The following is a 25,886-nucleotide window of genomic DNA, read 5'->3' as shown; positions in this document are numbered from 1 at the left end:
CGCGGCCGGGCTTGAGGCGGCGGCGGCGGTGCGGGAAGCGAAGCCGGTTCGTGAGGAAGAAGGGAGGGAGGGAAGGAGGAGCGGGCGGGGAGGGAGGGAGGGGGAGGAGGTAGCGGCTGGCAGGCGGGGGAGGGAGGGAGGGAGCGAGGAGTTCCCGGGGGCTCGGTACGGCGCTGCGCTTCCCCCCATCCCCTCCTCCTCCTCCTTCTCCTCCTCCTCCCGCTCCTCCCGCTCCCCCCGCCGCTGTCCCCGCGCTCCCGGCCGGGGCTCAGGCCGCCGATCGCAGCCGAGCCGAGGCGAGGCCGAGCCGCCGCCGGGCGCTGCGCAGGTTTGGACCGCGCGCCATTTTGTGAGGGCAGCGAACAGCCAGAGCCCGGCCGGGGAGCCGCCGGGCCGCCCGGGCTCCCCTTTCCACCGCGGGCAGAGCCGCGGCCCGAGGGAGGAGGAGGCGCCGCCGCCGCCGAGGCCCCCGGGGAAGAGCGGGAGGACGCGCCCGGCGCTCGCCCCACGAAGGGAGAGGCCTCGCCCCGGGAGAAGCCGCCGCACGGGTGAGTGAGACGCCGCACCGCGGGACGAGCCGGGGCCGCCTCGCCCGGGCCCGCGGCGGAGGGGCCGCAGCGCTTCGCTGCCATCTTAGAGCGGGAGCGGCGGCAGGGCCGGGATCCATCCCCGCCCGCCCCTCCGCAGCCCGCGGCCTTTTTCCCCTTGGAGCGCGGCTGTGCCTTGCCGGGCCTTGGGAGCGGCGATGGAGGAAGGGAGCTCGCCCGGAGCCTCTCGGTGTTATGCGCAACGCCCTGCGGTGGGCGGGTGCGAGGGCTCGGGCCGGGCTGGCGGCGAGGAGGGCGGCAGGACTTGGAGCATCACCTGTTGTAGGGGAGGATTGGGATGCCCCGGCACCTGCGAGGGGCCGCTGGGGCGGGTGGGGAAGGTGCAGGGGAGACGGGGAAAGAGTTACCTGAGCGAGGTGCCTGTCATCCCTTCGGTGGGGGTGGGGAGGAGGAGGGAGCAGCGATGTTGGGAATAGACACAGGGACACGCAGGGACGCACGGGCACAGGGACAGGCAGGGACACACGGGCACTCCCCGGGGAGTGCTGCAGGCACCGGCCCCGGAGCTCTTTGGGGAAAGGCTGGACGTGGCTCTCGGTGCCGTGGTCTGCTTGACAAGGTTGGGCTCGATGATCTTGGAGGTCTTTTCCGTCATGAATGATTCCCCGGTTCCATGTTTTAGTAGCCGGCCGCGGCCTTTCAGGGATTCAGCTTTGTGTTCTGGGGGAACTGGAGCTGTGCTGGGATGCACTGGGTGCTGCTCTAGAGTGGCCACAGTTCCCTCCCGCCGCCGCGGCATCACAAAACGCGTTTTAAAGTGCTGCAGTTCGAAATTTAGAAATTTGGGAATCTCAGTCGCCTTTGAAGTTTTGGGTTTAGCCCGTCCAAAGACCACGTAGGGCTTCTTTGATCGTGTCTCTCGATTGCTGCTGTTACTCAGTTCTCCTATTACCCCACAGCCATCGGGGGAAATGAACATTTATTGTTATTTAAAATCAACGAAGGCAGAGTAAGTGACTCCAAAATAAATCGACAGGCGTGTTTTTGACAGCCATCGTGGTTGAATCCGAATGAGAGTGTGCTGGTAACTTTTGCCAGGAGGTGCTTGCAGTCCCACTGAGGTGGATGGAGTTTCATGGGGGCCTGGGTTTGAACAAGTTAGCAACTTTTTTTTCTTATCTTCTTGGTGTTTTCCTTACCTTTTCCTCAAGAAAGGTGTGTGAAGTTGAAGAACACTTAGATGATATCTGGTGATAAATTAGCAAACATTTAGTTTCTGGTAGTGTTTAATTCTCTGCCTGTAACCAAGCAGAATTTAATCTCCCTCCTTGGAATAGTCTGTAGCCCTAAAAAGTTTTGGTAAACTTGTTTCTCTCTTTCTCCACGCCGCCCTTCCCCCAACCTCTGTAGGTTGGATATTTTTGGAAAATTAATTATACTTTATAGAATTAGAATAATAACACTGAAAATAACTCTGAGCTAGTATTTGTTAACTATTATCTATATATATTTGGTGTGTGTATATATAGATACTTTTGTAGGCTACGCTTCATGTTTTTGGCTTACATGAATTATTTAGAACTAGACTTTTTATTTGCAGTCTGAAGTAGAATATGTGTGTGAAGTGTTAAATTTACATTTTTCTGCTGTGAATTAAAAATTCCATCCAAGTTTATGATGCTTATTGAGTTTAATTCACGGCTTTGGAATATTCCTTGGGTGAAGAGTATATCTTTGAACAAGTATATCTTGAAGAGTGTACATATCTTTGAAGAGTATATACTTTGAACAAGTATATCTTGTTCAAAATCGAGGAGCCAGCGGGGTTTTCTTAAGCCAGGAGGGCAATAGGTCAGGAGTTTGATATTGTTTCCAGGCCTACAGGTAGGGTGGTTACAGGAGCAGCGAGTGTTACAGTTCCTGCATCAACGCCGGCCTGGATTTGGGACTTGTCATTGGCGTCCCCTCCCCCAGCTGGACAGTGACAAGGATAATTTTACCTGATGGCAGCCAAGAGTTCTCCTTCCAGCGCCGATTTATGGGCAGGGTTCCCTTGCTGGTGTGAAACGCCGGGAATGGATCCAGTTCGGGGATCTGGGGGTGCTGCGGGGCGGGCTCAGCCCCTGGCGGCCCCCGGAGCCTTGTGCGAAGTGCCCGATGGAGCCTTGTGCGAAGTGCCCGATGGAGCCGTGTGCGAAGTGCCCGATGGAGCTTGTGCAAAGTGCCCGATGGAGCCTTGTGCAAAGTGCCCGATGGAGCCTTGTGCAAAGTGCCCGATGGAGCCTTGTGCAAAGTGCCCGATGGAGCTTGTGCAAAGTGCCCGATGGCTCCAACAAAGCAGCAGAGCCCCGGCGGGCTCCGGGCAAGCCGTGCCCTGGTGGGGCTTTCCCAGTGACATTGAATTGGGACAGACTCGCTTACATGTGCCACCTCTCCGAGTCGTGTTTGAAACTGGACCACCTGCTCGGATGGTATGTGGAGAGAATAAACACTGCAAAACGGAGCTTTTATTTGCCATGCAGGCGTTTCACAGCTTCAGCTCAGCCCAACTGGGCGCTGATTTGAAGGCTAGAAACAATTGGTACCAAAAAAAGCGCTTTTTGTTGCTATAATTAGATTATCTTTTGGGAGTTCCTCTGCAAAGCTGCTCGTTTCAGGTGCTTTGAGCCTGGCTGTGGGGCTGCAGGTTGGGAGCGTTGTGAGTTTGTGGTTTGGGGCGGGAATTGCAGCCTGGGATCTGTTCAGCCTTTCCGTGGTCACTGAATGCCATTTGGAGAGCTGTTCTCCACATGAAAGTACAAAACTTTCTGATACCTTTATATTATGGGAGTTGTATAACTTCTGAAATCCTTTTGTAAATAGATCTGTTGTTGTAGAACAGGATTATTTACAGAGAACTGCTGCTTTTGTCTTTATACTGAGTACAATACATGATTTGTTGAGTTTACAGTTTCATCTCTGCAAAGAGCTTGATAAGAAATACATTTTCACAAGAATTATGTAATAACTTTCTGGCTCCTCAGACTCTGATGTTTGTGCAGGGAGAGTTCTTTTTTGTTATTTGTTATTATTTTTTATTATTTGAAATAATACTGAAAAGCTTTCTGAGCCAACTGCTTTTCTTGTGAGCTTCTGAGGGGAGAAAGAAGTAATCAGGAGAAGGGGAATGCTCTTCCTTTTCCTTGGGAATGCTCTTCCTTTCCTTCCTCACCTCCACGGGTCCTTCAGGAGAGGCTTATGGGAACTGTAGTCTTTGCATGCCTTCAAACACCAGGGAAACTCTGGAAGATCAGGAATGCTTCCTTCCACAAAGATTTGCTCCATATGTGGAGTTCCCCAGTGCTGGCTCTTCAAGGTGACACAACACACCAGTGGAATTGCAGTGATCTCCATTGCTTTATCATCTTTTGGTAAAATTCTGTATTTCATTCTGCATTTCATTCTCATTTGTCCCAGTGACTGGGGGAATGTCTGGGCTGCTTTTGCTGGTACCAGGGGATTTCATTCCTTCAGAGCAGGGCTCTGCTGTGTCCTCACCCTTGGTGTGGCTCACTTTGAGGGGAATTGGCTTTATCCTCTCCTTATTTACTCCAAGGTGTTCTGTCCTTAGGATTTTTGGGGAGAATTCCCTCTGAAGGGCCGGGGAAATGTGGGGGGCAATTCCCAGCAGCTCTGCCTGCACCCATACAGTGGGGAACTGGTGTGAAAACAAAACCTGTGAGTGAAATCCCAGCTCTGAGTTTTGGACAGCAGGGAAATGTTTCTGTCACTGCAGCACCACGGGCTGACACCTATTTGTAAACATTCTCCAGGCAAAGTTTCCAGCTCTGGGTAGCACCAAGTACCTGAAAGTGAAACTGAGTAAATGAAAGTAAAATTAACTCCATTAATGTCAGTTTTGTTCCAGCTGGGAGAGACCAAGCTTTCAGTTGCTGTTACACCAAGTTCCAAAGCCTCCTAGCGTTCCTTTCCCCCCCCTTTTTCCTTTCCCCCAGAGGCAAATAAAAATAGACCGTGTTGTGAGTCAGTTAAAGGAATAGTTAATAATACATTAATACCTCTTTGTGTTGAAAAGTTTCCTCTTTCTTTTTGGTAACTGTTTGGATGGTGAAATGAGAGAGGGATGGAAATGTACAAATTGATTTCTGATGGCAGAGTCATTCCTTCAAAAAATAATGGGAATAAAATGAGAATGAATTATGTTGAGTTACTGGAAAAAATCAAATTAGTAGGATGACTAGTTCACAAAAGCATAAGTAAATAATTTTAATAATTAAATTGAACTTGCCAGTGAAACTTTTAAATCTTAGTGTCCCAAAACCTGTTGTTCACTGGTTTTGTGGTTTCCTGACTGCAAACACATTTCATTCCAATTCCCCATTCCCTGAGTGTGTTCAGCTCATGGTTTGTGCTTCTGAGAACTCCATAAATGCCAATAACTCATTTACTGTGCTGCTGTTGGAACACCCAGCATCTCCTGGACAGAGAGAGCAGCTTTGTGTCCCTGCTCTCAGTTTGAGTTAAAACTCAGGGAAGGGTTAAAAGGGGAGAGAAATGTCAGGGAAGTGAATGTGTTGGTGCTTCCTCAGCTCTGCGTTTTCCTGGTCACCGAGAGCTCCCTCACACTGATCTCTGCCCTGTCTGTGCAACTGCAGCTTTCCCTGCTCACAGCTATTCCAATATATTCCAACCACATTTATTCCAGTTTGAAATGCACTTTGAGCAGGACTCACACATGAAATACAGGGAGGGTGTGTGCTCACAGACAAATCAGTTTCCATCCACTCTTTCAACATCTGACTGACACTGGAAGCTCAGTAACTTTCCAGGATCATGATTCTGGCTTCTTTATTGTTATTCTTTCCAACTTGTGGATAATTAGGCATTAAAGCAATGCTGTGCCAGAGTTAGTGTTGGGAATACATTGATTTCTTTGTTAATGTTACAAGATCTTGGGAGTTTGCACTGCTATAGAAGTTACTCATAAATACCACAAACACTGGGGCAGGGTTGTGGAATAACAGCTCAATGCACATTTTTCACCATCCTGAGATGTTCCTCAGCTTAGAATTCTGTGCTCTTGTACTTGGGGTGACTTGGTGTCAATGTCAGTGTTCCTTCAGAAACTGAGATTGTTGTGGCAGGGCCTGTGCAGGAGCAGGAGCATTCCTGCAAATGCTGGGTGTGTGATTGAAACTATGGATCTCTTCTGATAAAATCAGATTTTTCATGAAATCCCAGGATGGGGTGGAAGGGACCTTAAAGCCCATCCAGGGACCTCAAAGCCCGTCCATGGCAGGGACACCTCCCACTGTCCCAGGCTGCTCCAGCCCCAGTGTCCAGCCTGGCCTTGGGCACTGCCAGGGATCCAGGGCTGGAATTCCATCCCAGCCCCTGCCCACACTCACAGGGGGAAATTTTCCCTAATTATCTGATGTAAAGCTGTAATTTTTCAGTGTGGAGCCATTCCCTGTGTGCTGTCCCTGCATCCCCTGGCAATTGTCTCTCTCCAGCTTTCCTGGGGCTCCTCCAGGCCCTGCAAGGCCACCCTGAGCTCAGCCCAAAGCTTCTCCTGTGCAGGTGAGCAATGCCAGCTGTGCCAGCCTTTCCTGCCAGCAGAGCTGCTCCATCCTCTGCCCATCCTGGAGCCTCCTCTGGGCTCTGCAGCAGCTCCAGCTCCTCCCTGGCTGGGGCAGCTCTGCAGCTGGGAAATCACCTGAGGGGCCCAACCCCAACCGCAATCCCTTTCCCAGCCCAGGGCAGGTTCTGAATGGAACACACTGAGCTTCTCACCTGCCAGCACCCCAATCTCCTCCCAGGGCTGCTCTCCACCCATCCCCAGCCAGCCTGGCTTGTGTTTGGGTTCCCCATGGCCTTGCTGAGCTCCATGGGGCTCTCCCAGCCTGCCCAGGTCCCTCTGGGTCTGTCCCACTCAGCTCCCTGTCTTGTCACTTGCCATGGGTCCCCTTGTTTCTGTCCCCAACAAAATTTTTAAAATTTTGCTGAAGTCAGGCTCTATCCAAAGGCTCCAAACTTTCCTGGCTCTGCCCCAAAATCAGAGGCAGGAGTAGGTGCAGCTCTGGGCAGTGATAACCCAGTCACTACAGCTTCTCTTGGAATGCCTCTTGTAGCTCCTCAAACTTTCTGTAGTGGTTTATTATTTTTAAGAGGCTTAGTATACATTTATTAATTGTAAAGCTTAATTATAAAGCTTAAATTGAAAGTGAATTGATGTGTTTTGTGAACTATACCAGAGACAGCATCACAAATGAGTCAGTGAAGTCTGAGTGAAAAGAGTGTAAGAGATGAGTTGTACAGGTAAAGTTCCTGTAAGGACAATTGAGAATTGCTTGTGTTTGTGTTGTGTTAATGAGAAACCCTTCTTGGGATGTGATTTCTGGTTTGGTTTGTGTTTACAGCATGGAGTGTTGTTTGTTTCTGTGTCACATTTCCTGACTTGGAGGTCCCTGTCCACAGAATTTCTGGGACAGCCCTGGGGAAATCCCTGTGTTTGTGGTTTGGGTTTCCTGCTGTAAATAAAAGTTCTGGTAATTATTGTGATTTGATAATCTGCTGCACAAAAGCTTTATGATAGAAGGTCTGAAACATCATCTGGAGGTGAGGATGGGAATCCTTTCTGTGGTGTGGCCCTTCAGGAGGGTTGGTCTGGGGATGTTCTCAGCTGTTTTCCACCATTGCAGTGTCCATGTGAGCCCTGCAGTCCCTGACCCATCCCAGCATTCATTTCTGGATCTCTGTGGGGTTCAGTTAACCAGGGTCACCTTCACAGCAGGGACCTTTTAAAACTTGATGAGCTCAGAGCTGAAACCCTGAGAAATGCAGGAGCACAGGCGGAGACAGATGGAGCACAGGCCCTGCCCTGCCTTCCTCGGTGCTGCTGGCACCTCTGGGGCTCGGTCTGAGTCCTGACGAGTTTGTTCTGTGTGGTGGGCACCAGAAATGCTTTTCTCCCATTGGAAATGCTTTTCTCCCATTGGAAATGCTTTTCTCCCATCATAAATTCTTTTCTCCCATCATAAATGCTTTTCTCCCATTAGAATTGGACACAGATTTCTACAAGTGAGTTTAAAGGTTCTACCCATTGCCCATTTACTTGATTTCTGCCACACAGCACCCCCAAACCCAAGTTTTTGCTAGAATATTTCCATTTGATTTATTGCAGAAGCCAATAAAGCGAGGAAAACCAGTTGGCCAAGCTGTGGTGTTATCAAGTTCTCCCTTCTGAGGGCTGGTTTAAAAACCCCACTTTTTTCTCTTCTTATTATGCAAAGAAAGAGTTGTGTAACCATTGTATAATGGTTGTGTTCCACCTGCAGAAAGTGAGTGTTTCATTCTGGTTTTCTGCTGGGTGTTCTTCATCAGCACCCAGTTATTTCAAGAAATGAGAAAACAACTTCTGCTCGCAGTTGACAAAGTTCCAGTGATCCATCTTGAAATCACCCCCTCCTGCAAAACTTTAAATGAAACAAATTTATTGAAAAACCTGTTTGAGTTTAGCTGAAATGTAAAATATGGAGTGCACAGGGTTTGGTGTGTGGAGGAAGGGATGTCCTGGGCTGACAAAGGGACATTTTCTGAGGCTCCTGCCAGCACACACCCGGTGCTTGGCTTGGGAACACCAAGGAGCTGAGCAGTGACCTCTGGGGCTTTGATTCCACAGCACAAACCCCAATCTCAGGCATTTTTAGAATCTGGCAATAAGGAAAGGCCACTTTGGAGTTGTTCATGCCATTAAATCTCCTCTGGCACTGACAAGTTCAGGGTGGGCTCACATGCTGAGGTTTTCTGTCTTGGGCTGGTTTGTTTGAGGTTTTTTTTGCTTTCTTTTATTCCCCCTTTTCTGTGCAGTGTAATAACTTCCACTTCTTTATTTATTTATTTAATTTTTTTTAAATCAGGAACATGTTTTGATTGAGATCAGTCAATAATTTTTTGTGTGTGTGACAAAGATTTCCTAAGCTCATATTTGTTGTCCTTTAATGTGTATTTCCAAAGTCTGCAAAGACAGAGGGTGGACTCAACTGACCTTCCTTATGTCATTCCTCATTTTTGAAATATTTATCTCTATTTTTCCTACCTCAGAAGTTTATTCCTGGGCATACACAGTATAAACCAGTATTTTGTAAGTGTTGGCCTCACTCTTTTGTTAAGATTTTGGGTCCTACCTTAATTTATTGAAATGTGAGAACTTGTGATTATTTCTATACAAGACTTTGAATATGGGGTGAAGAATTTGATGTTCAGATTTCCATATTTGAAAAGAAGTCCCTTGGTATTTTCTGATACAGATTTCTTTAGCTGCTTTGCTATTTATTCCTCTGGACCACTGCAACTTTAAAAAACAAATCTTAATTTTCATCTTTGCATGATTTTTGTTTGCATGAAACAAAAGAATCTGAGGGCTGTGGTTTGAGGTGAGGCTGAAGTTTGAGATTCATTTTTAGCAATCTCAGAGTGGGCCCAGAATGCAATTTCTGAGTTTTGTGTTGGTCATGATGAGTGGTCTGAAACCTCTGAGCCCCAACCTGACAGTGCCAAACACACAAATTTCCTTGATGTAAATGAGAAACCAGGTCTGGATTGTATTCCTTAGGTTGGAACATGGTCTGCCTCCAACATTTCAGTCTTGTCTCTGTGCAGTTACACTTGACTTTATTCATTATTTCCATAAAAATCCCCAAACTAAGTCAAGCACCCACAAAAATGTGAGACTCATCTCTTGTTTATGGTGGTCTGAACTATCTTTTATCATGTAGTAAATACATAAATTTAATTTTTTAAAGTGTAATTTAGTAATTAATCACTGTCCAGACCCTGCACTTGGTTTTAGGTATGGGACTTTCTCATGCCACATTTTAGTACCTGAATCAAGTAAATTCCAATGGATTTTTCCAGCATCCCATGGAAGTTTTTCAGTGATTGGGATCTAACATAAAAACACCCCATCCACCCAAACTTTTTGTATCCCATTGCCAGCCTGACCCGAGGCACTGAGCTCCTGCTTTTTGGGATGAAGAGAGGAAATTCAGGGATTTTTGGTGTCTTGTGGAGCTTTGTGTGCTGTCCATGAGATAAAGAACTCCCTGAGCTGCTCTCCAGCAGGGAGTGAGAGCCAGAGGGTGAAGTGATGGCCCAGAGTCACCTGGGGAGTGCCCAAAATCACCTGGGGAGTGCCCAAAATCACCTGGGGAGCGCCCAGAGTCACAGAATCCCAGAATCCCTGGGCTGGAAGAGACCTCCAGGACCATCGAGTCCAGCCCAGCCCCAACTGAACCCTGGCCCCCAGTGCCACATCCAGGCTTTGTTAAACACACCCAGGCATGGGGACTCCACCACCTCCCCGGGCAGCCATTCCAGAACTTTCTCACCCTGGCTGGAGAAACCTTTTCCCTGCTCTCCACCCTGTATTTCCCCTGGTGCAGCTCGAGGCTGTGTGCTCTGGGTGTGTCAGTGCTGCTGGAGCAAGAGCCCAGCCCCAGGTGAGCACAGGCACCTTTCAGGAGCTGTGCAGAGTGATGGGGGCAGCCCTGAGTCTCCTTTTCTGCAGGCTGAGCACCCCCAGCTCCCTCAGGGCTTCCTCACAGGGTTTGTGTTCCCAGCCCCTCTCCAGCCTCGTTGTCCCCTCTGGATGTGCTCAGTGTCCCAAGGTCCTTCCTAAATTTGAGGCCATTTCCTCTCCTCCTTTCCCTTGGACACAACAGCAGAGCCCAACCCCCCTCAGTGCCCTCATGTCAGGGAGTTGTGCAGAGCAATTCCCAGAATTCACAGAATGACCAGAATTCACAGAATTCCCAGAATCCCTGGCTTGGGAGAGACCTCCAAGACCATCGAGCCCCAACTGAACCCTGGCCCCCAGTGCCACATCCAGGCTTTGTTAAACACACCCAGGCATGGGGACTCCCCAGGCAAACCATTCCAGTACTTTCTAACTCTTTCCATTTAAAACTTTTCATATTTTTCTATATTTTCACATTTCCCTGGGTGCCCTGTGAGTGCCCAGAGTCCCGGGGTGAGGCAGGGGGTGGAGCTGAGTGAAGGATTTCTGTGTCTGGTGCTTTAATAGCAGGATGCTCTTTGCATTTGCAGTTTCATTTGCCTGGAGTTTGTATTCTGAGTGCTCTGTAACTTGAAAAAGCAGCCTCTTAAGGCTGGAGAGTGACTCAGCACATCCACATAGAGGTCTGCTCAAGGAATGTAGGATTTGCTTGGAAATTTGGGGAAATTAGGGTTTGAATTCGTTTTTCCCAAACAGAGTTGGTCTTTAAAAAGTGCTGATTTTTAATTTGCAGCCTCTTTTGTCATCTGATCCTCATACCTGAATTTTGGGGAAAGTGATGGGGTATTTGAGGAAATGGTGTCATTTTGGGGTGGCTGGATTGACTGGGTGGGTTGTTGTCTGTGTGCTCTCCTCTTGGTGGACATGAGAAGGATTTGTGCAATGAATAAATGAGAATTTCAATGGAAATGACATTTATACAACTTCTTTTGTATGGAAGGCGAAGCACATCCACATAGAGGTTTGCTCAAGGAATGTAGGATTTGCTTGGAAATTTGGAGGAATTAGAGTTTGAACTAGTTTTCCCCAAACAGAATTTGTCTTTGCAAATTCAAAATCAGCATTTTTTAACCTCTTTTCCCATTCGATCCTCATACCTGAATTTTGGGGAAAGTGATGAGGAATTTCAGGAAATGTTGTCATTTTGGGGTAGCTGGATTGACTGGGTGGGTTGTTGTCTGTGTGCTCTCCTCATCTGTGCCATGAATAAATGAGAATTTCAATGGAAATGACATTTATACAACTTTTGTATGGAAGGGGAAGCACATCCACATAGAGGTGTGCTCAAGGAATTTAGGATTTGCTTGGAAATTTGGGGGAATTAGGGTTTGAACTTGTTTTTCTCAGAGTTTGTCTTAAAAAATGCTGATTTTTAATTTGCAACCTCTTTTCTTATTTGATCCTCATACCTGAATTCTGGGGATATTGATGGGGTATTTCAGGAAATTGTATCATTTTGGGGTGGCTGGATTGACTGGGTGGGTTGTTGTCTGTGTGTTCTCCTCATCTGTACCATGAATAAATGAGAATTTCAGTGGAAATGGCATTTATACAATTTTTGTATGGAAGGGGAAGGAGGCATTTAGGGGTTTGCCCACTTTGTGTGATGGGAGCATGGAATGGTTTGGGTTTGAGGACTGTAAGGATTGTCTCCTTCCCCCCTGCCCTGGCAGGGACATTTCCCAGGCTGTTCCGTGCCCCGTCCAGCCTGGCCTTGGCACCTCAGGGATGGGACACCCCCAGCTCCATCTCAGCAGTGCAAAAGCTCCAACTTCCCTGGCAGGGCTGAGCTCTGAGCCCTGGGGAGTGACCAGCCTGGGGAGCAGGGTTACCTGTGCCAGTGTGTGCCCACCTTCTTCTCTGCTTGGATTTTAGGGGGAAAACTGGCTAAATGTGTTAAATAAAACTCTTTAAAAATAAAGTGTTCTGGTTTCAGCTGCCCAAACTTGTGACAGAGCCCTGAGACTGCTGGTGGTGCTGCTGGCAGGGGAGGGGAGCAGCTGGAGCTGGGGAATAAAGGCTGGAATTGTTGGTCTTGTGTGGCTGCACCCTCTTAAATTTGGGGGGAATTCAGGCAGAATTCCTGATCTCTGTTTTATCCAGATCAGTGTTCTGGATTGAGATGAGGCCATGGGCTGGTGCATCATTCCAGTGCTGAGAGGATGAGAGCAAGAGCAGCCAATTCAGAGAAAAACACAAAAAATGTCGATTTTCTCCCCTTTTTTCCTTCCACCCACCCAGATCTGTCCATGCTTTCCTGGGCCTGGTGGAAATGACCTTGCTCCCTAAACCTGTACCTGCTCCAGTTGGAATAATTGATACTAAAGAAGCATAAAGATGAAAAGAAAGCACTGGGATTGTGTTTCATCTGTGAGGGGTGAGGGCCGGCATTCACCTGCCCATGTTACAAGTGTTGGCAAGCAGGAGAGAATCAAAATCTGGGGGTGATTGGCGGCCAGTTCACCTGAAGGAGAGCCATGTTTTTTGGTCATTGAAGGCTTTGTAAATGATGGATTGTTTTTGGAGCTGTCCGTACCTGGCGAAGGCTCGGTGGGAAGTTCCTGCACAGGGTGCAGAGCGTGGGAACTCTTGGAGGGAAATTGTTGGAAGGGTTTTTGTGGGATCTCAGCAGATCAGGACTGATGTTCAGAGTCACCGAGAGCACCCTTGGGGGGCTCCGAGGTCCTGGGATGTTGTCAGAAGTGTCTGGTGGCTGCACTTTGATCCTACACAGGAGACACCTGTATGAGGATGGGAGGATCTCACTGGATAAATGGTGAAGGGATAAGTTAATTAGAGAGTGAAACACAGGGTTTAGAATTTCGGTACAGGGGGGTCTAGAGAAACAAGATGAAGGAATTAGGGCGTGTCCTGTCCTTCTTCTTCTTCTTCTTGGCCTCCATCTTCTGTGGTGGTGGTGGTTGTATTTTTACCGCCGGGGTGTGTGGGTGGGAGTCGGTGGGACGGGATGGGCTCTGTGGGCGGGCAGCAGGGCAGGGCTGGCACTGCTGCAGGGCGCCATTCCAGGGAATTGTGCCCCTCCTCGGGCACTGCATCATCCCCTGGCATTGTGTGCCCTCCTTGCTCTGCCTCTCTGACTTTGGCTGTCTCAGCCACTGCCCTGGCGTGCCCCCCAGCACAGCCTGGGCTTGGGAATCCCCCCTGCCCCCTGCTGCTGCTCCTCTTGCTCTCTTTTCCCTTCTCTTCTTCTTTCCCTCCCCTTTTTCACTATTTTCTAACTTCTACTTGTGCCCCTTTTCTCCCAGTTCTCTCTTATTGTCATTTGCTCACTTGTTTGTTCTTTCTCCTTTCTCTTCCCCAATACGAAAAAAAAAATCCCCATTTTAAACACTAAAGCCTCTTAAGAAACCCCAAGTTTTTTATTTTCTGTGCATTCCCCCCAAAACAATACCACAAACCAATACAACATACAGGTTTTGTGTCTGTCTCATTGACTTTGGAATTTTCACTTGACTTCTGTATTGCCTTAAGATAGGCGTGCACACACAAAATGTGTTTTTCCTGTTTTTCCTTTTTCCTTTCTGGACAAACTGAAAAATGAATTGAAGTTCCCAAAGTTAACTTGTAAGAAAAGGTATTTTCACTGTATACTATGAGCAGAACCTGCTGAATTGTGAAGATGCTTTGTTTTCTTCTTCCTGCCCTACAAAGAATGTTTCTGTTCCACACAAGCCCCAGCTGGGCCCGTTATGTTAAAAACCAACCCAAACTCTTTTGGAAATTCCATGCTTGCTTGTGCTCTTAAACAGGTGACCACTTTCACATCCGTGCATTCAGATACACAATATTTAAATGTTATTGATCATGATTTACCTGTTAGTCGGGAAAGTAGAAGTGCTCATTCTTTAATATCTGAGTCCATCCATCTGAATGTCCATCCATATTTTAACAATCCAAAGTGACTTCAAATAAAACTGGAAAATGGAGCAATACATTTACTCTTTATGGCAGGAAAAAAGCAGTGAAATTCTTCTTCATCCCCTTGGCTTTCTGAGTTTTTGGGACCTGCTTTCTCCATGCCATTCCAATCTTTGGAATTCCTGTATGATAATAAACATAAATGAGAGTTTGAATTACAGTGGTTGTCTTCAGAGATGTTCAGTGGTTCCCTCTCAGTTAGTAAATAAAATCACTGCCCATAACTGCTGGATCTGGTGAGTCACAGCTTCACTGATGATTTTCTTCCTTAATTTTCTTAATCCCTTGGAATGGTTTTGCAGTGAGCTCTGTCCATCCCGTTGGTTTCTGGGTGGGTTTTTCATGGCACTGCTCAGTTCCAGGAGCAGCTGAGCTTCCTCAGGCACAGAATTGTGCTCTGGTGTTTGGTGCTTGTCTTCCCTCCTCCATCCCCTTTTTTGCCATTCCATGGCATTTCTCCTGATCCAAATTTCTCTTTTCCCTCAGTTGCTTTGGGTTGAAATATTTCAGACAAAAATGTCTGAGCAAAATAAAAAGGGCAAATTCCAGGCCTTGGCTGCTGGATCAGAGAACCCCAGAACCAAAGCCCTGCCAGCCCAGGGAGTGCCAGCTGTGCCCCGTGGGCACCCTGTCCCCAGCGCAGAGCACTCAGTGCCACCCCCGGGGGACACCTGCAGGGATGGGGACTCCAACCCCCTGGGCAGCCCCTGGAATGTGTCAGGAGCCTCTTTCTGAGCTGTTGCAAACATGGGAGCAGCAGCAGCACCAAAGTTCCCTTTTCCCAGCAGCTTTAAAAGCCCAGCCCATGTCCCATGGAATGCACCAGCTCAGTGTCACTGGTACCAAACTAAAGATCTGCTGGAAAAGTGGTTTGGAGTCTTTCCATCCATCCCAAGCTATTCTGGGGAGTGAGAACTTCAGTGGGACACTAAAGCTTTTCTTGCTTTTTTATTTCCTGGGTACCTTGGACTTGGCAATCCTGAATGCTCTCTGGAGGGTTGTAAGGTCAGCATTTAAAAGCCTTTTTTTTTATTTGTCCTCATTTCCTTCCTGCAACCTGCTTTATTAAAACCATTTTAGGAATTGTTATCAAGGAAAAAAATGCTACAGGAAACCAAACTTCTCTGGTGAGGCCTTTACCACCTTCTGATGCTGGCAGAGATTATTTATTTAATAAAAACTGTACAGTCTCACTGTGACCTAGATACTTAACTGGATAAGTTTATCAGAGATTTAGTGCAGTGGCTGCTTCTTGAACAAATGAGGAGAGGAGCATCCTGGAGAGCATCACACTGACCAGTGTAACTCCACATTGGGGTGCTGGAATTGGGGAAGTTCCCATAAACTTGTCCCAAAAGTTCAACTTTTTCTGTTTTTCCTCCTAAAAGTTGAGTTGGACCAAATGGATGTGAGAGAGCTCAGCAAGAGAGACTTTTCCTGGCCCTTTGTGTCACTGAGGGATAAAAATCTCTGAAACTTTTATCTTACAGCTGCCATCAGGGAATAAAAGTGAATCCAAAGTGAATTCCAAGCTTCTCCATAGTGCCTGCTCTCAGAAAGGGATTCAAGCCAAAATTAGCCCAAATTTACAGGCTGAGCTTGAGCTGCACCCCAGGACCTGTCCACTGGGGATTGAGGCCCCTCCAGGCTCTCGCTGGATTCCTGAAGCTCAGAAAATCATTGTTTTCAGTTTTAATAAGCAGCAGATTGTCAACTTCTGGGGGTGATGGGCAGTCAGTTCACTTGGAAGAGAGTCATGGCTTTGTGGTCACTGAAGGCTTTATAAATGATGGATTCTTTTTGGGTGGATGAGGAATTCCTGGTGGAAATTGTAAGGAATTTGGGTAGGAAATTGTAAGGAATTTGGATAGGAAATTGTAAGGAATTTGGGTAGGAAATTGTAAGGAATTCCTGGTGGAAATTGTAAGGAATTCCTGGTGGAAATTGTAAGGAATTTGGATAGGAAATTGTAAGGAATTCCTGGTGGAAATTGTAAGGTATTTGGATAGGAAATTGTAAGGAATTTGGGTAGGAAATTGTAAGGAATTTGGGTAGGAAATTGTAAGGAATTCCTGGTGGAAATTGTAAGGAATTTGGATAGGAAATTGTAAGGAATTCCTGGTGGAAATTGTAAGGTATTTGGGTAGGAAATTGTAAGGAATTCCTGGTGGAAATTGTAAGGAATTTGGGTAGGAAATTGTAAGGAATTTGGGTAGGAAATTGTAAGGAATTACTGGTGGAATTTGTAAGGAATATCACATTATAATTAGCACATTCTCATCTTATTTTTTTTTAACATTAAACACAATGGTGTCATGTAACAGAACAAATATTCTGGAGTCTCCAGTGAGCTACCATCACTAAATTTTTGGGGGTGAATGTTTGATAATTCTCTGTTCAGTGTGATAATAAATGCACCCAGTGAAGCTTTTGCTGCTTGATCTGCACCCAGTGTCTGCCCTGGCTTTTCTCCCTTGCATCCACGTGTTTTTATCACTTGGACAGGATGCCTGAATTATTCCCATGGATTAGAATACCACTTAAAAAGGAGGAATTTGCAGTTTATCACCTCCCCCTGCCTGGATCTCAGTATACCTTGGGATATACCAAGATTTGCTTGAATATTATGCTTAACAGCGGGGATGGATGGAGCTGAAAAGATAATGCAACAAAACCTTGGAATTGTGAGGGTGAAAAAGGTGTTTGACTCCATCCCTGGATGATGGGAGAATTTCCTGAAGTTCTCAGTTTATCTCCTCCTCCTCCAGTGAGAGATTTCTAGGTCAGTGCTTCCTGAACCAGGGAATAAGGCCATGGCAAATGTGCTGCAGATGGGACACAAACCCATCCTGAACCATGGCAAGTTAACAAATACCAACCCAGGCATGATTCACATTTAGGGAAAAACGTTTGGAGCTGCTGAGGGTGTGTGTTCTGAGAAATGGAAGGGCTGGGAGTGAACAATGTGAGGAAAATGTGGCAGCGTGATTTATTGATGGCGTTCATGCAGAGTGAATCTGCCCCTCTGCTCCTGGAATGGGGACCCACACTGGGGTGTGGGGGTGCTGGACAGAGCCCAGGGAGGGACAGGGGACAGCCTGGGGACAGCCTGGGGACAGCCTGGGGGGGCTGGGGCTGGAGAAAAGGGGGGTCCAGGGACACCTCAGAGCCCCTCCAGGGCCTGAAGGGGCTCCAGGAGAGCTGGAGGGGGACTGGGGACAGGGATGGAGGGACAGGAGCCAGGGAGTGGCCGCAGAGCAGGATTGGATGGGAGAGTGGCAATGAGGAACTGTTCCCTGGCAGGGCTGGGGTGGAATTCCATCCCTGGATCCCTGGCAGTGCCCAAGGCCAGGCTGGACACTGGGGACAGAGGGAGGTGTCCTTGCCATGGCAGGGGTGGCACTGGGTGAGTTTCAGGATATTCCTGTGCTGGCAGGAAAGGCTGGCACAGCTGGCATTGCTCACCTGCACAGGAGAAGCTTTGGGCTGAGCTCAGGGTGGCCTTGCAGGGCCTGGAGGAGCCCCAGGAAAGCTGGAGAGAGACAATTGCCAGGGGATGCAGGGACAGCACCCAGGGAATGGCTCCACACTGAAAAATTACAGCTTTAGGTCAGATATTAGGGACAATTTCCTCCCTGTGAGGGTGGGCAGGGCTGGGATGGAATTCCAGCCCTGCATCCCTGGCAGTGCCCAAGGCCAGGTTGGGCCCTGGGTTGGAGCAGCCTGGGACAGTGGGAGGTGTCCCCATGGCAGGGTGGCCCTGGGTGATCTTTGGGGTCCCTTCCCAGGCAGGAATTGTCCCTGAGCTCCTGGGGGGCTGTGCAGAGGCAGCAGGGCAGTGACCAAACGCAGCCGGGGCTCTCAGCACTGACTCACAGCGGGCACTGCCAGGGCTGGCACAGGGAGGGCTCTGCCAGCACAGCAGCCACAGCAGCACCACCTCTGGCTTTTGGGACACTTCAGCCTAAAATAATGATTTTACTGAAATAATTCCATTTATTCCCATGGAGTTGGATGCAGCTGGTTTTTGTGGAGCTGAATCTGGCACTGTCAGTGTTCTGAGCTGAGCTTCACAGGGGCTGCTGTTGGAAAGTGGGATGAGCAAGGATTTTAAACCTGGTGCTGCTATCCTGATACGTCTGGAGAAAGCTGGGGCTGCTGTGGTGTTTGCCAGGAAGAGCAGTTTGAGAGGACCCAGCCATGTCTGAATAATGAGAGGCAATTTTTGGCATTGCAGTGTCAGTGGGAGCTGCCTCAGGGGCAGCATTCAAACAGCAGGTCCTGGTGTGTTTGAAAAGGTCCAAAAATCTTTAAAAATGCTCCCAAACCTCTACATGGCTTAAAAAAGGGCCACTAACCCAAAATCTTACAAATTAGCACCATTCTGTACAGAGCCAGCCAGCACTTCCACCTTGGTGTGATTGGTTTTTTGTGTTTGGTTATTTAATTGTGGTTTTTATTTGGTTTTGGTGTTTTTTTTTTTTTTTAATTTGGGAGACTAAATCTGTGCCTATCTCCAGGTATGAAAATATTTTGGAAACTTTCAAGATTAAAGGTACTGCTGTAGCAGAGCAACAAACATCTCCATTGTTATACTTGAAATAAGTGACTTTAAATGTTTGAGAGCAACACCAGAACTGTCTGGTGCCAAAAGGGAGCTGGAGAAGTTTTATTTCATTTAAACATGGGACAGCAGCTGCACAAAATCTTCATCAATATATAAAGTATAGAAATACTTTATATTTTTGTTTCTGTACTTTATATTGTTTGTTGTGGTCTGAGTTGGATTGGGTTTGATTTTTCCAGCTCCAGCCCTGGATGGAGAAGTTCAGGTGGCTGCACCTGAGTCCCCTCCCTTGGCAGGTGTCTGAGACACAGAGCCCAGTTTGGGAATAAAAACACAACCAAAAACGAGAGGAGCAGCAGTGACCGCTGAACTGGGACAACAATCAGCTGTGGTAACACCAAGGTTGCAGTAAAAATCTGTAAATGGAGTGGTTCTGTGGAAATTGGAGGCAGCTTTAGGTGTTGCTGTCATTCTCCTTGCTCTGTGGCTCAGAAATTCAGGGAGGAGGAGGAGGAGGAGGAAGGTTCTGCTCCCCTGACACTCCTGGCTCTGAAATTCTGAAGTACTGAATGCAGTTCTGCAGCAGGGCAGGTTTGGCTTTGCATTGCTCAAGTTCTTTTCCCAACCACAAGGAACAGAAAGAGTTTTTGTACGTGGAATTGTTGGCCTTGTTGAGGACACGTGTAGGAAAAAAAATACCTGCAGAAAAAAATCTCAGCTCTGCAAAAAATGTCATATTCCTCTGGATAAATGAATTAAATTAGTTTACAGCCCTCATGTGTGGTTCATTTGGGGACTTTTTATTCCTGATGTTGCAGGGGATGGGCAATTCCAGCTGTAGCATCTTTTCCTTTTGTTTGGTGCAGGGAGGGAGGGGAATGCAAATCCAGTGGTTTGACTTTTGTCTGGCTCTGTTAAGTGGGTGGAAAAAGGAGCCACTCCCCCCTCTAATTGGAGGTTCCTTATAAGGTCAGGGGACTGGAAATATTTGAAGTTTGTGCTTCTAAAATTAATTTTTTTTTTAGTCAGTGAGTAAGTAAAGCATCAGATGCAAATTATCTAAAAAATCTCAAGTATTTCAACCTTTGTTGTGGGGTTTTTCTTGCCCTCCTCTCCCCCCTCACTGTGTCAGTTTAATTCTTCCTAAAACCACAGGCTTTATTCTGGGGTTCACATGAATTAATGAATATTTAAAAAACCAAATCCCGACTTCTCTGGCTGGATGGGTCAGTTATAAATTTAACATTTCAGTTCCTTCAGACACCCGGCAAGCAATTCATGTTTAGAAGTGATGCATTTCCTAACTAGGCTGTAAAAAATCGTGTATTACAGAAGAATGGGTGTGTTATAAATCAGGTGTAAATTGCAGAGACTCTGGGTGTGCCTGGGTTAATCCTGGAGGGATGATCTGTAAGGTCCCTTCCATCCCAAACCATCCCGTGATTCTGTAGTTTGAAATATTTGCTGTTCCAGTGAAAACATTGAGCTGAAAAGTGTTCCAGGATCCCACGGGACTTAGAGCTGGAGAAGGGGACCTGTGACTGCTTTGGGAGCAGCACAGATGTGGTGCTGGTCACAAATGCATTCGTTTGGGACAGCACCGCTGCAGCACCTGTGCATGTCAGAGCACCGAGCTGGGTTAGAGCTGTGGCTTTCTGCTGCTCCCCAATCCATCCCCCAGTGCTCTTTGCTGTCCCGCTGCAGCCGGGCAAGGGCTGAGCTCCGCTTGTGCTGCTGCTGCTGGAGAGAAATCCCTGCTCCGTGTGCCAGCGCTGGAACTGGGCGAGAACTGGGTGATTTCAGCAAAGCTGCTTCCCCCGGAGCTGTCACACCTCAGCGATGGCTGCTGGCATCCCGTGCTGAGATTCAGCCCGAGAGTGAAACCAGCCATTCACAGCGCCTGCCTTTCCGAGGAACCGGGCCTTTCGGAACGCAGCACACAGAAATTCGGGCCTTTCGGAACGCTGGGAATCGTTTGCAGCACACAGAAAATCGGGGCTCTTGGAACGCTGGGAATCGTTTGCAGCTCACAGAAAATCGGGGCTTTCGGAACGCTGGGAATCGTTTGCAGCACACAGAAATTCGGGGCTTTCGGAACGCTGGGAATCGTTTGCAGCGCACAGAAAATCGGGACTTTCGGAACGCTGGGAATCGTTTGCAGCACACAGAAAATCGGGGCTTTCGGAACGCTGGGAATCATTTGCAGCACACAGAAATTCGGGGCTTTCGGAACGCTGGGAATCGTTTGCAGCACACAGAAAATCGGGGCTCTTGGAACGCTGGGAATCGTTTGCAGCTCACAGAAAATCGGGGCTTTCGGAACGCTGGGAATCATTTGCAGCGCATAGAAATTCGGGGCTTTCGGAACGCTGGGAATCGTTTGCAGCGCACAGAAAATCGGGGCTGGGCGTGTTGGGGTTGGACTGGGCTTGGTTCAGGAGCTTCTCACAGGTCCTGGTGTGGAAACTCCGGGTGCAGCTCAGGGGGGTCAGGGCTGTGCCGGGCAGTCTGCTGTCAAATCAGTTTCCTTGTTGTTGGCTTCTCCCCAGTGATGGAGGAAAACGCTCAATTCCCAAATTTTTAATGTTCTTTTTCCATGTTTAAGAAGGAGGAACGTTCAGCCCCTGTGTGAGGGTGAGCTGCTATCAGAGGTGACTCTGCTCATGGTTCTGTAGGATACACACTGTCACCTGAAGAGAGAGACTTTAATTTTACTGAATTATGAGTTTAAAAACCTAAAGATCGTGAGTTTTAAAACCTTTGCCCAGAGCAGCTGTGGCTGCCCCTGGATCCCTGGCAGTGCCCCAGGCCAGGCTGGATGGGGCTTGGAGCACCTGGGACAGTGGAAGCTGTCCCTGCCCAGGGATGATCTGTAAGGTCCCTTCCATCCCAAACCATCCCAGGATTCTGTAGTCCTAAAGTATTTGCTGTTCCAGTGAAAACATTCAGCTGAAAAGTGTTCCAGGATGCCACAGGACTTAGAGCTGGAGAAGGGGACCTGTGACTTCTTTGGGAGCAGGACAGATGTGGTGCTGGTCACAAATTCATTTATCTGTATTTTAGTACATAGGAACCTGCAAGTGCCCAGAAAGGAAAGGATATATTGGACTTTCATGCTGGAATCATAATTTACTTTTAATTTCCTGCTGTGATTTTGCAGGTGATCCTTAGTTGTTGCACAAAGCAGAACTCAGTGCAGCTTGGCCATTTTTTTTCCCCTTTTCATGGTCATGAATTATTCCTTAGCTGGATCATCACCTGTGTTGGCCACAGGAGCAGCAGTGAGTCTGGGTGTGTTCAGCTTGGACATGAAACAGCCGGGATTTCCCTGGGAACAAAGCACACTGATGTGCTGGGTGCTGGCAGAACAATGATCCTGGAGCTCCTCAGCTCTGTCCCTCTGGGAGGCTGTCTGAGCACCCTGGCACATTTATTGATCTGATTCCAGTTCCACTGACTGTACTTCACATTTGAAATAAAACACCACATCTGTGTCTTTGAGGAACCTTTTGCTCAGTTTGTCTTACACCAAACCTCATCACTGATTGCCTCTGCATAGTTCAGATGTCTAAATCCATTATATTCCGGTGTGTTAATAACCCCAATTTCATGGTGGCTACCTCAGGATCATTTTCCTAGTAAACAAATAAAAAAAAATTGGTTTCTAAGTAAGTATTTATATTTTATGTTGCTAGCAACAGGCCTGCCTGTGTTCACCGAAGGTCAGTGACCTGAATTATGTTCAGCTCTGCCAGCAGTGTGTGTAGTCATGAGAAATGCAAGGGTTTCTCTGGATTCCACCAGTATGACTTGAAAAATTACAAAATAATCTTTTCACAAAGGAAAAACTCCAATTTGGTTTTGCAAAAATATTCCAAATTGAATCTTACAATACAGTGATCCTGAATAAGGAAAATAAGTCCCTCTATGAAGGGTTTTAATTAGGAAGATGTAAAAAGTAAACCCCTCCCCAGCAGACTTCTCTTTTAATTAAATTTTCATGTTAATAATGGTTTTTGCACTTTAACTTTTAGGGGTTTAGAAATCTGATTGCTCTGAACCCACCTTTGATCTGCACTGAACCTATCGATGTGTGCTGGGTATTGAGCTTTGCAGGAAGGGGTGGATGCTCCTAAGGAATACAGGGAATAAAACTTGAATTCTCTGAGAGGCCAGCAGGGAAAGCAGGTCTGGGGTGTGAGGAGGAGTCAGAAACGTGAGGAGGTTTTGTTGTTCAATGTCCCCATGCCCACAGTGCTGTGGATTTATCTGGGGTGGAGCTGCTCTGCACCCTCGGTGTGTCTGAGCCTGGTGTGGCTCCACACTGGGATTGCTCAGGGCAGGGAGGGCTCTGGGGGGAACCCATCCTGGGTGAGCAGGGATTCCATCCTGGGTGTGCAGGGATCCCATCCTGGGTGTGCAGGGGGATCCCATCCTGGGTGTGCAGGGGGATCCCATCCTGGGTGTGCAGGATCCCATCCTGGGTGTGCAGGGATCCCATCCTGGGTGTGCAGGGATCCCATCCTGGGTGTGCAGGGATCCCATCCTGGGTGAGCAGGGATCCCATCCTGGGTGTGCAGGGATCCCATCCCTGGGGCTCTGCAGGGATCCCATCCCTGGGGCTCTGCAGGGATCCCATCCTGGGTGTGCAGGGATCCCATCCCTGGGTGTGCAGGGATCCCATCCTGGGTGTGCAGGGATCCCATCCTGGGTGTGCAGGGGGATCCCATCCTGGGTGTGCAGGGATCCCATCCTGGGTGTGCAGGGATCCCATCCTGGGTGTGCAGGGATCCCATCCTGGGTGTGCAGGGATCCCATCCCTGGGGCTCTGCAGGGATCCCATCCTGGGTGTGCAGGATCCCATCCTGGGTGTGCAGGGATCCCATCCCTGGGTGTGCAGGGATCCCATCCTGGGTGAGCAGGGATCCCATCCTGGGTGTGCAGGGATCCCATCCTGGGTGTGCAGGGATCCCATCCTGGGTGTGCAGGGGGATCCCATCCTGGGTGTGCAGGATCCCATCCTGGGTGAGCAGGGATCCCATCCTGGGTGTGCAGGGATCCCATCCTGGGTGTGCAGGGATCCCATCCTGGGTGTGCAGGGATCCCATCCTGGGTGAGCAGGGATCCCATCCTGGGTGTGCAGGATCCCATCCTGGGTGTGCAGGGATCCCATCCTGGGTGTGCAGGGATCCCATCCTGGGTGTGCAGGGATCCCATCCCTGGGGCTCTGCAGGGATCCCATCCTGGGTGTGCAGGGATCCCATCCTGGGTGTGCAGGGGGATCCCATCCTGGGTGTGCAGGATCCCATCCTGGGTGTGCAGGGATCCCATCCTGGGTGTGCAGGATCCCATCCTGGGTGTGCAGGGATCCCATCCTGGGTGTGCAGGGGGATCCCATCCTGGGTGTGCAGGATCCCATCCTGGGTGTGCAGGGATCCCATCCTGGGTGTGCAGGGAACCCATCCTGGGTGTGCAGGGATCCCATCCTGGGTGAGCAGGGATCCCATCCTGGGTGTGCAGGATCCCATCCTGGGTGTGCAGGGATCCCATCCTGGGTGTGCAGGGATCCCATCCCTGGGGCTCTGCAGGGATCCCATCCTGGGTGTGCAGGGATCCCATCCTGGGTGTGCAGGGATCCCATCCTGGGTGTGCAGGATCCCATCCTGGGTGAGCAGGGATCCCATCCTGGGTGTGCAGGATCCCATCCTGGGTGAGCAGGGATCCCATCCTGGGTGTGCAGGATCCCATCCCTGGGTGTGCAGGGATCCCATCCTGGGTGTGCAGGATCCCATCCTGGGTGAGCAGGGATCCCATCCTGGGTGTGCAGGATCCCATCCTGGGTGAGCAGGGATCCCATCCTGGGTGTGCAGGATCCCATCCCTGGGTGTGCAGGGATCCCATCCCTGGGTGTGCAGGGATCCCATCCTGGGTGTGCAGGATCCCATCCTGGGTGTGCAGGGATCCCATCCTGGGTGTGCAGGATCCCATCCTGGGTGTGCAGGATCCCATCCTGGGTGTGCAGGATCCCATCCTGGGTGTGCAGGGATCCCATCCCTGGGGCTCTGCAGGGATCCCATCCCTGATTAGATCCAGGAGTACAACAAAAAACAGAAGCACCAGGTAAAGTTTAGCACAGATGATTTCTAAGAATTGCTCTCTTTGTTTTAGTAAAAGACTTCAGCTTTTATTCTTCTCTTTGCTCTAGCACTTTCAATAATTTGCTTTTTAACACTTTTCCTGTCATCTGTTCCTTCCTCTCCTCCTTTATTTCCAATTCACTTCTGTTCTCTGCTGGTAAGGAGATCAAACTGGGTTCCTGAAGCCCAGTAAATGTTATTACTGAGGGGATTCTTCTGGTAATGATCTTACAGACTGTGTGATGAGTAGGATTTGCTCTTGCCTCCTCTTATCATCAATTTATTATCTAACCCAGGAAGCCTTTGTGCAGGCTGTCTGAAAGGCCTTTTGCTTTCAGAGCTTGGCGGTGCAGGCACAGCTGGGGACCCTGAGTTAAGGTGCTGCCCCTGCGGCCATGGGGTGCAGTTTGGTTGTACTTATTTAAAAAAACCCCAAATCGTTACTTTTTAATGTGGTGTGACCCTGTTACTGTCACAGGGACTCGGTGGCTTTGGGCTCTGCTGAGATTTCAAACCCCTCCTTGGAAAACAGGGATTTTTCCACCCTGGAATTGTCCAGTTCTCCAGGATGGGCTGATGAGGAGCTGCAAGGAGGCTGAGGCTGGGCTGGATCTGAGTTCTGGTCAGCTCTGAGATGCACCATGCGTTGATTCCTGTTAATTGCCTGTTAATGACTTTCTCACATCAGCGGCTCTTCCTCAGTGCTGGTACCTCTTAAAGCGTCTTCTAAACTCTGAAATAACTCGGGGCTCGGTGCTTCCCCTGCTGCTGCTGTGGGAGCCGAGCATTGCCACTCTGGGACGGGCAGGAAGCAGAGCTTGAATATTCCAGGGTGTTTTGGCTGAAAATTCCTCAAACTCTGGTGATGGTTTGGGCTAAGCTGGGTCAGCATGGAAACTGGTCTGGCACTGGTGGCACTGGGAGGGGTCAGGCAGTGCTGGAGCTGAAGGAGGGTAAAGACAAGAGAATCCTTCAGTCCTTGAGCTGCTGCTGCTGCTGGCAAAGGCTTCCTGTAATCCTGCTGTAAACCCAGGGATGCTGCAGGTAAAGGGAAAAAAGGATTTTGGCCAGGGAGAGATTGCAGAGCTGGGACTGAGGCTCTGCAGCCTCTGGGCACC

At 48.8% G+C, this 25,886-nt stretch overlaps 1 protein-coding gene across 3 annotated transcripts in view; it reads left to right on the top strand.

Annotated features, from left to right (window-relative positions):
- The first annotated feature begins 345 nt into the window (after positions 1 to 345).
- DYRK1A (dual specificity tyrosine phosphorylation regulated kinase 1A) overlaps positions 346 to 25,886 on the top strand; it is a 90,672-nt gene continuing 65,131 nt past the window's right edge. The window contains exon 1 of one of the 3 annotated variants that reach the window (XM_059493275.1): positions 346 to 548. The gene's annotated coding sequence lies outside the window, so the exon portion shown is untranslated. Of the gene's footprint in view, positions 549 to 1,458; positions 3,020 to 25,886 lie in introns of those variants that run through there. The other 2 variants (XM_059493272.1, XM_059493274.1) reach the window with 2 other exon arrangements.

This window comes from Ammospiza nelsoni, chromosome 2, assembly GCF_027579445.1.
Source record: "Ammospiza nelsoni isolate bAmmNel1 chromosome 2, bAmmNel1.pri, whole genome shotgun sequence".
NCBI classification, from domain to species: Eukaryota; Metazoa; Chordata; class Aves; order Passeriformes; family Passerellidae; genus Ammospiza; species Ammospiza nelsoni.
Note: the sequence above shows the minus strand (reverse complement) of the source record. Positions and strands in the feature narration are given on the sequence as shown.